The sequence below is a fragment of the Ipomoea nil genome, unplaced genomic scaffold (assembly GCF_001879475.1).
Source record: "Ipomoea nil cultivar Tokyo-kokei standard unplaced genomic scaffold, Asagao_1.1 scaffold2848, whole genome shotgun sequence".
In the NCBI taxonomy this organism is placed as follows: Eukaryota; Viridiplantae; Streptophyta; class Magnoliopsida; order Solanales; family Convolvulaceae; genus Ipomoea; species Ipomoea nil.
In genome coordinates this window covers 1,947,774-1,958,785 of record NW_017619276.1, presented here as the reverse complement: position 1 = coordinate 1,958,785, position 11,012 = coordinate 1,947,774, and the positions used below count along the sequence as shown (strand labels likewise).

Sequence of the window (11,012 nt, the reverse complement as noted above, 5' to 3'; positions counted from 1 at the left end):
TTGAGTTATAAGATAGAATAAGTGATTCTAATTTCGACAGTTGAAATATGTTATAAAGTCAACTATACTGTTTTTAAAAAGATCTAAATATCGTAATGAAACAGATATATTCCTTGGATACCCATTGCAGTCACTCAAGAATTTTTGGATGCAGAGAAGTGCTTGATCAAGTTTGCAACATTTCCATGCTCCAGTAAGAGTACTTGTACTTCTCCCAGTGAATTCATTGATGGGAAAGAGGAGCTTCATATTGCTTTTTTATTGTGGAGGGTGGGCAGGTAAAGTGAAATTAGAGCGGTTAAAAAGTAGTGGCGATAAAATTAGTGAAAAGAATGTGAGCATTATATATCAAAGTCTCAAGATATCACGTATCTAAGATTACTCTTTTTCATACAAGTTGTACACTTACTAGTCTAAAACATACAGTAATACTTTTCTAATTAACTGCATTTTGTAATGTCATACATTTTAATAAACCATTGAATTCTCTTAAATGCAAAAATGTTACACAATCTATCAACCTTTTCTTGCTTTTGCTCTACATTGCAAACAGGATGACTGCATCCATTCCAGGTGAAATTCGAGAAATGAAATACACCCAAAATTTCAATCTTATTAATGTTAATATTCTTATTCCTTTTTCCCACATAAATCCCAGGGACATAACCATGAAGAACACAAATATAGACGATGTAAGGCCTTTAGATAATCTGATCTAAGACCCATGCAACTCCACTTCCTAGACCATCACCGTACCTATGCAGATGCTGCTCCAGCTACCCTGTATCCAATTACATTGTATCAGATTATGTATAGGAAATTTTCAGAGCAACTCTTTAATTGTATGCTAAAAATCCTCGAATATGTTTCCATTTGTTAAGATCAAGCGCTTACTACTATGCCAAAAGCTATAGCTAGTAGCAAAGACACAACTTTATTTTTCAAAAGGCAGGATGTTAAAAGCTATAGCTAGTAGCCAAACCCGTGACCACACTCCAAAAGCTATAGTGTAGTGGTAAGCGCTTGATCTTAAGTCCCAACAACATCCATTTCAAATAATTGTTTTTTACTTATAGACACATTTAGTACGACTAGTGTCCTTAACATTTTAACAAATGTACAGACCTCAATCAAGCATGTTGCTCCCTCTCCATCCAAGCTATAGAGTTTGCTACGCCTTGCATTACCTGGAGAATAACCATATTTGTAATGCACTGCAATCTAAAGGAAGAACCAAAGTTTTAGATAAATACCACTGATGTATTAGTTGTTATGTGAGTTGGTGTAACGCAAGGCACATGAAAAATATAACATAAACACTACGCGTTGGTTCATTACAAAATAATAAAATAAAAACTGAAAGTACAGGGAGGAGCTGGACAACAGATAAGAATAAATTAGGTGGCAGATTCACATACAGCATCTAGACACCACTGTAAGTGGTTTGCCTCCGAGCTATTCAAAGAAGCTAAGAGATCTTATCGGTCCATGAGAGGCCACTAGCCAAAGCAATAACATTCGTACTGGTATCTCCATCTACCTGGGAAGCATGTGTATCTGGAGAGGTTTTGAGTGTTTTATCTCGTTAATAAATGGAAGTAATCCCAAAAAGACTTAGGTAAAACAAGATAAAATTGAATCAAAACAAATATCTTTATTGCTAGAAAATTGTAGACATGAAGAGAATTAAAAGTTAACTTTGCCGTTTAAATAACCCTATTAAGGGGGCCATAGATGAGCACCGAATATAATAATATTAGTGGTATTATTCTTTTGCCAAGTTAAAGTAGATAAGGCAACACTGTTACTTAGCTTACAGTAATTTGGTTAAAACTTCGGTTAATAGAAACCTGTACCATTCATCTACAAACATTATTTGTAACTGAGGCATCAGTAATAACAACCTGAAATATTTGCATACGTAGCAATGAGTAAAATAAAAAAAACAAACATGTATGAAAGCTATAATTGGAAATCACGACCGAATCTATTGAAGCATTGGTTTATACATTCCTCTTAGTCTCGACTCTAGGGATAATATTTTTCACTCTCTTTTTTTGAGAACCGCCTAAAGTTCCAACTAAAAAGTAACATGGACTTGACTCTTCACGTCTCTGCCCAAAAATCACCCCCCCCCCCCCCCTTCCCTCCCCTAGTACCTACTAGTCTTAACTGCATAGTTTCCTCTTGTTGGGACTCGAATGACGTAGTGGTTAGGGCTTGATCCTGTAGAAAAAAATGTTCTCTTTAAACCCTCAAGATATGAAACTACAGGAGCCCACTTCAAGCATTTAAACAAAAACATCTTTATGAAAAAATACCCATATAGCTCAGAATGGAAAATGGAGTAAATTTTTTTATTTTTTTTAAAAAGAACGAAAAAAATTGGCATCATATCAATTGACTAGGTGAACTCATAAAGCAATATACGGACCATTTTTTTTTTTTTTTTTTTTACTTTGATAAACACATTTAGTACGACTAGTATCCTTAACATTTTAACAATTGTACAGACCTTAACATTACCTGGAAATAACCATATTTGTAATGCACCAAGGTTTCAGATAAATACCACCAATGAATTAGTTAATGTGTGAGTTGGTGTAATGAAGTAGGGGGCCAAGGTCATGAAAAATGTAACAGAAACACTACATGCTGGTTCATTACAAAATAATAAAATAAAAAAATGAAAGTACGAGGAGGGAGCTGTACAACATATAAGAATAAATTAGGTGGTAGATTCACATACAGCATCATATTGAGACACCTCTATAGGTGGTTTGCCTCTGAGCTATTCAAACAAGAGATCTTATCAGTCCCTAAGAGCCCACTAGCCAAAGTGATAACAACATCATTCCTGGCCTGGTATCTCCATCCATCTACCTGTGAAGCATGTGCTTTATGGAGATGTTTAGAATGTTTTATGCAGTTAAGTAATCCTGACAAGATCGGCTTAGGTAATACAAGATTAAATTGGATCATAACAAATATCTTTATCGCTGAAAAATTGTAGATATTTAGAGAATTAAAAATTAACATTAGCTTGCTGTTTAATTAAATAAGCCTATTAACTGGGCCATATAGATGAGCACCGGATAAAATCTTACTATCTTAGCGGTATTATTCCTTTAATTTGCCAAGTTAAAGTAGATAAGGTAATGCTGTTAGTTATAGTAATTTGGTTAAAACTTGGCTGGGTTAACAGAAACCAATACCATTCGTCTCCAAACATCAATTGTAACTGAGGTTTCAGTAGTAACAACCTGAAATATTTGCAAAGAGAAAATTACACTTTTCGTCCTGTGACTATTGGGGTCTTGTTAATTTCAATACTCGACTTTAAAAACTAACAATTTAGTCCCGTAACTATGCAATTTTTAACGCATTTGGTCCTCCCGGCCAAATCACCAGCCAAAAATTACCGGAAAAATGTAAATGTTTTAAAATTGTTTATTAATGAGGGTAAAATGGTCATTTTAATAAGTCACTTTCTTCTTCCTTGCACCCGCTGGCCGGAATCGGAGGAACTTATACAAATTTATTTTTTATTTTCGTCACCGTCGTTCTTCTCTCCTTCTTTTTGGTTTTCTTTCTTCACCATATATATAAGTAGTAAAAAGAAAATAAATTTTCAAATTGGTTGTTACAATTTTTGAACCACACATGAATTTCTGCTTCTGACCATTTTCAATGGCGACCCAATGATGATCGCGGCGGCTCCGTCGCCAAACAGCACCTGGCCACAAACATACAAATTTACTGATACGTATAGATCTAAAGATGATGCATTTACCTGATTTATGATAGATGCAAAAACAATCACAGAAAAAGGAGAAATTCGATAACAAGCTAAACGGAGTTCTCTGACGCGAATGCAGAAACAGAGACACGGGATCTGAAAGCAATACCAATTCGATCAGAGGAGCAAGCCGGTCGAAGGAAATCGGAAAATGATCTAATTTGCGACGAGCTAAGAACACATCCAAACTCAGATTTGTGGTTAAAAACTGAAGCAAGGACTCGTCGGAAAATTGTGACTGGTATATAGTCAAGCAACTAGATATGCACTGAGAGTTTGGGACAGTGTGTATATTGGATTGGCCTCCTCTTTGCAAAGATTTACTCAAATGCCATGGAAGCTTACGTGTGATTTCTTGTCTCGTGTAGAGTGTACACAAGTCACACAGCCATTGACGCCAAGCTCGCACCACCGGCGACCCTATACAGCACCGCCGCAAATTGTTGGACCATCGCCACGTTGTTCTCGGCTTCTTGCATCCGACGACAATGAATTCCCCAAATGGTTATTCGAAAGCGATCGGAAATTACTCAGCATTGTTATCCGATGATTTCCTTTTTTTAAAAAAAATGTAAAAGGACCATTTTACCCTCGTGAATAACCAATTTAAAGACATTTATGTTTTTCTGGTAACATTTGACCTGTGATTTGGCTGGGAAGACTAAATGTGTAAAAAATTGCATAGTTACGAGACTAAATTGTTAGTTTTTAAAGTCGAATACTGAAATTAACAAGACCCCAATAGTCGCAAGGCCAAAAGTGTAATTTTCTCTATTTGCAAATGTATAGTAGCAACTACTATATTCAGGGCAGAATTTGAATACAAAATTAAATGACGTACCAAGCAGTGTCGCCATGCATGTTAGGATGGATGATCCCGGCCAGAACCCTTTGCCAATTGCCATGCCACCAACTCTTATATATGTTCCTCCAACCTCCAGATCAGAATATGAGCAACAAACAGCTCAGCTCGCTAATTACTGTAGCAAGCAATGCAATAAATAAATATAGAAGATAAGATTAATTACTTCATTCCGACTCAATAACAACACTCTTGCTATTTGCTAACAAGATCAGTGGTAGTTATTGCTACAGCGGCAGAATTTGCCCTGGAATTAAGAGGACGAGAGAGCAACACATTTAGGACATAACGGGAAAGCCATGAGAAAAAAGTATGAGAAACAGAGGAATAAGTAAAGCACCCCTCAATGCTTGATTGATGACAACAGACTAACTAGCTTTGGGATTGAGTTGAGAATGAAGGGCCTCTTGTTGCTGCAGATGACAACATATACCAAAGAATTAGAATTCAAAGTACTAAAAGATACGATAGCTTTTTTTTGATGGGTTAGAATAAGAATTCTCCTATACTAGAGAATGGAAAAACTGCATACTTTAGCTAGAGCAGTTGAGCATTCCATTACACCCTCGTACCCCGCATCACACTGCAAACAGCTTCTGCAACTCTTAGCTACAAATCAATCAAAAGTCCACTAAAATTTTAAGATCTTCATAATTTATTTATAATGCTTATTAAATTGGAAGATGAGAAATTTTATGTATAATGTGAAGATAAGCACATATCAAAACAGGGATCCTTAAAGCAAGCCTAAGTTGAACCCATAACACAATAGAACCCGCCAGGCCTTTGACATAGAACCCATAACACAATCTTAACACAAAAAGATTAGACCTTTGGAAAAAAAGATGGAGCTGCTCACCTTCTGCCATGGCCCTTCAGGAAGGAGAATGTAATTTGACGCCTTTTTTTGCAACAGAAGCAACTGCCGTTGCCCTTCTGAACTCACCCGGATGCGGATATTCTTTCCTTTACAGCTCAAGCATTCACCAAAAGAAGAAAAACAAAAATCTTTTTTTTTTTTTTTTCCTACTTCTTCTTGAAGATATGGCCGGAGAAAGAAGAAATAAAACAAAAGTCTAGACTAGAACGTATTAAACAGTACGTGTAATCAAGAAAAACAAAAGCGAGAAACTTTTTTGCGGCACAAGAATGAGGCAAGGAAATACATTGGAATGTATATATGGAATTGGAGAGAAAGAAGTAACCTTTTACGCAGTGAACTCCAAGGATCTGAGAGAGACAAGGTGAGGGATACATGTTCACATTTTCTGGGTTCCAATTTAGTTGGGTTTTTGCTCGAGGTTTAGCAGAAGACAAAGGTAGAAGGAGAGGATTTTCTACTCAATAAAGTAGTATATACTATGCCTTTGATAATAATAATAATGACAGTACTGTACAATCAAATCCAGCCTTAAATATAATTTGTGATATGTCTTTTCTTAAAAACAAAAAAAAAAAAAAAAAAAACTATTTTTATTAAATTGGAAGATGATAAACTTTATGTAGAGTCTGAAGATAAGTACATGTATATCAAAACAGGGATCCTTAAACCAAGCATAAAGCTTTCTAAATTGAAATTAAAAACAATTTCCATGGCTGCATTAGCTTGGACAGCCAGCATTTATTAAAACTGCACGAGCCTGAAAATAAATAGTAGCATTCAAACATTTGTTAGAACATTGCTAATGACAGTACTGTATAATCTAACCTAGTTTAAAATATGATTTGTGATATGCCATTTTTTTTGTTTGGGTGAAGAGAGAAGCCCACAATGCACAGAGTAAATTATGTTCATGTGTAATAGGCAGCAAATTATACCTAAAAGGTAAATCGTACTAAAAAGATCATATATGATCAACTCAACAAGGGGTGAATAATAACCAAATTTATGATCTTTTGGTATGAGATGATATGTCAAAATTTTAGGTATTATTCAAAGTACGGTATAATATTAATCTTAGAGTTTTTCGCACTTTTGGTCTTACGATTATAGTGGAACTATCAAGATTGATCCACGATTTTCAAACCTTGCAATCTTGGTCCACGACTATTGTCTTTTTGCAAAAATGGTCCTTCCGGTTCATTTTCTGTCAATTTTCCGACCCACTTTTGCCGGAAATGGTTCTTACTCCGGTGAGAAATTACGAAAAAATAGGTCGTAAGGACCATTTTTGCAAAAAAAAAAAATAATAATAATAATAAAAAATAAAAACAAACAAACAAAAAAAAACAATAGTCGTTGACCGAGATTAAGGTTTGAAAGTCATAGATCAATCTTGATAGGGTCACTATAGTTGTGGGACCAAAAGTGCGAAAAACTCATTAATCTTATTACGAGTTTAGAATATGAAATTTTAAACATAGTTTGAAATAAATAGTATTAGGGTATTGATGGTCTTGGATGAATAAAAGTTTGGTCGAGGGTGAATAGATTTTTAATATTTTTAAACTTTTGTTTTGTAGAAGATTTAGTAAGTTAATTTTTTAATAAGATATTTTATATACTATATTGAAATCTTAACTAATTAGTGTTGAAAATATCAAAGTTTTTAATTACATAGCAAATATCTTAAACTTGTTCTATTTTGTATGGAATTATGTTGCACATCTCTCTGTCTTTGAGATAATTATTTATTAAGAATTGAAAGCACAAAAATTAAAGTTTCTACTAAATTTAAAGGCAAATTATATCATGGACCATGTATGATCTATCTTGTAATGTGGACAGATCATTGATTCAAGGTATATTTTTAATACTAGTATTTTGTACGCGCATTGCGCGAAAACCTATGTCCAATATTAAAATATTGTTAAGTAACAAAATTTAAAAAATGAGTTAAAATTATGTTTCGCAATTCCTTAAAGTGATGATACTTTTGAATTATCATATATTTGAATATAGTGATCAAAACAATATATATATATATATATATATATATATATATATATATATATATATATATATATATATATATATATTATAATAATAATAATAATAATAATAATTTAAAAACAATACTAAGCTAACACCCACATATATTGATATATTGATATGTATACACAAATAATATATATGCATATTATTTATAATTAAAATTTAATATTCATATAATTATTTAATTAAAATATAATTTATAATTAAATTAATTGTTATATGATAATTTTAATAAAATGATAACTAAAAATAGGAAAAAGATATGATAGATGTAGGTGTATGGTAAGATTGGTGGACATATTAAATACTAACGATGTTATAACGGTGTAAGGGTAATTTTGTCCAATACAAATCAAATGTACAACAGTTAAAGCAAGATGTATATATTTATTAGCATATAAAAAGGGACAAAAATCAATGACATAACTTGTATTGGCACTTATTATTTGTCCAATACAAATCAAATGTACAACAATTAAAGCAACATGTATATATTTATTAGCATATAAAAAAGGAACAAAAATCAATGACATAACTTGTATTGGCACTTATTATGTTTTTAGATACTAAGGTACACTCAGTGCGGTAATTTCCCCCTCCCCCACCCCCTTATATTCTATACCTAGAAAGTAACATTATATTCTACATATAGATTATTGATATATAGATTATTGATTTGTGTTAACTTGAATGATTTTCTTTTCCTGATTATTAAAATGTATACAATAATTGACTTCTCAGCATCCACTTCTATAATCACCATAGGAACAATTTTTCCACAATAAATTAAAGAGATAAAAATAATCGCCATGGTAGGTGCGTTTTGTAGTAGTGACTTATAGTGAGTGACCTACCTATCTCATCATACTCTAAACCAAGCATATGCACACTTCTAGATCATGTATATCTTCATATAATTTATGTTGCAATATTAATAAACGAAACATATTGTCATATATATTACGTTATGTTATCTGAATATATGAAGAAATATTTCATTATAGTTTCCATTAATGTAGTTTTTACATTTCATTAACAATGCCACACTCAAGTTTGGAATTCTATTAAGTGATAAATCAAGTACAATGGTAACCAGAATAATACAACAATACCAAAGTAATGCGGAAAACAAAAATAGGTAAAAAGGGAATCCAAGCTAGCGAGAAAAAGGCATACCTCACATTATTCATGACGATTTTATAAAAAGCAATAAATTCATCCCTTTAACATTAGCATCTTCGAGCATTCCTTCTTTGTCTTGGTAGGGTTTTGCGTATCTTATTCCCATAGAAAGTCACAAACATCCATTTTGGCTTTCCCGTCCGAGACATGATATTTTCCATGAAGATTCCAAATACCACTCCACAACAAAACCCAATCACTACCACTCTCCAAGTAAATCCACTCCTGAATTTTTCTTCCACTGCCTCAACATGTTGTTGGTGTTCATTTGACCTATTGTTGTCATTGCATTCTCTTGACAACGGAAATCCACATAAGTTAAGATTTCCTCCATATGAGTCATTTTCAAAGGTGTTTAATTGGTAACTTGTAGGAATGTGTCCAACCAAATGATTTTGTGACAAGTTTAACACCTCAAGAAATTTCAAATTTGTAATTTGCTCCGGGATCTTCCCTACCATCTGGTTCCAAGAGATGTCCAAAGATTCAAGCGATGTCAAGTTCCCTATTTGGTGTGGAATACTTCCATTGAGGCAGTTATGTGATAAGTTGAGAAGTATTAGTGCATTCAAGTTTCCAATGAGCATTGGAATCTCTCCTTTAAGTTTGTTGCTTGATAAATCAATTGTAGCTAAGATGGTCAAAACCTTTTGTAGTTGAATCTCATGACCTTTCATTGTTAAATTGATTGAAATGTCATATGACCAACTACGGGTACTGATTTCCAAATAACTTGCTTCTTTTTTGCTGTCCTGTATGACATTGACCATACTTTTAAAGCCATTGAAAAAATATTTTGGGAGGACTCCTGTAAAACTATTGCAAGAGAGATCAAAGATTTGTAATTTGGGAAACCAAACCGTAAAATTGGATGAGGTTATGGGTCCATACAATCTATTGGATCTCAATACTAGAACCTGTAACTCTAGAAGATCTCCAAGCCATTTTGGAAATGAGTCATTTAGCTTGTTATTCCCCAAATCAAGAGCCTCTAGTTTTATGCAATTGGCCAAAGATCTTGGAATAGGTCCTCGAAGTTGATTTTCATTCAAAGCTATGGTTGTTATGCTGTTGCCCTTTACAAACATTGTGGGAATAATCGAATTAAAGTTGTTTGTTCCCAAGTCCAACACAGATTGTAGGTTAAGTTCACCCAAGCACTGTGGAATTTTGCCATTGAACTTGTTTTTTAATATCAAAACTTCAAGCATATTCAAGTTGCAAATGGCTTTATTTAAAGGTCCTTGGAATTTGTTGGATCCAAGATTAAGAACCGTAAGACCTTTAATGTTCAAAAAAATTTCTATGGGTACCTCACCACTGAAATTATTGGATGCAAATTTGAGGACAGTTGCATCAAGAAGATTTGAAATTGAATGAGGAATCAAACCATGTAGTTGATTATAAGATAAATCAACAGAGCTTAATGATGACTTATTTGAAATCTCAGGAAATTTCCCTGTAAATCTATTTCTGCTGAGGTCCAAGTTGAATAAAGAGGGAATGATAAAAATCCAGGGAGGTATAGTGCCATTGAAATTGTTGGATGCCAAGAAGAGGGTCTTTGCTTGAAACAGTTTTGAAATTGAATAAGGGATCAAACCATCTAGTTGATTATTATACAAATCAACTATGCTTACTGATGATTTGCATGAAATCTCAGGAAGATACCCTGTAAACTCATTTTGGCTGAGGTCCAACTCATATAAAATAGGAAAGCAAAAAACCCAGGGTGGTATAGTGCCATTGAATTTGTTGGATTGAAGATTAAGCTCAAAAAGATTTTTAATGTTCAAAAGATTTTCTGTGAGTACCTCGCCATTGAAATTGTTGGATGCCAAGTTGAGGGATTTAAATGAACAAATTTTGAAATTGATTGAGGGATCAACCCATGTAGTTGATTGTTAGATAAATCAACACCGGCTAATGATGAATTGCATGAAATCTCAGGAAGATGCCCCATAAACTGATTTTGGCTAAGTTCCAAATTGAGTGAAGAAGGAATGCAGAAAACCCAGGGAGGTATAGTGCCATTTAGCATGTTTCTAGACAACCCTAGCAATTGGAGCTTTTGGAGTCTGGTCAAGCCAAGCGGGAGAGGACCAGTTAGTGAATTCCCACTTAATTCTAAAGCTTCAAGTTGAGTAAGATTTACAATTGAAGATGGAAAACAACCGGAGAAATTGCTTTGATAGAGATAAATTGGTGAGGTCTTGGAGGTTAGAAAAGATGTC

General features: G+C 33.7%; 1 long non-coding RNA gene across 1 annotated transcript; it reads right to left on the bottom strand.

The window, feature by feature from the left end:
• Window positions 1–1,055: 1,055 nt before the first annotated feature.
• On the bottom strand, window positions 1,056–5,602 carry LOC109160552. Its single transcript, XR_002050757.1, has 5 exons — window positions 5,521–5,602; window positions 4,828–4,908; window positions 4,641–4,734; window positions 1,415–1,904; window positions 1,056–1,214 (listed from the first exon to the last, which is right to left on the bottom strand). It is a non-coding gene; the product is annotated as an uncharacterized LOC109160552 (long non-coding RNA).
• Between the last annotated feature and the right edge of the window lie 5,410 nt (window positions 5,603–11,012).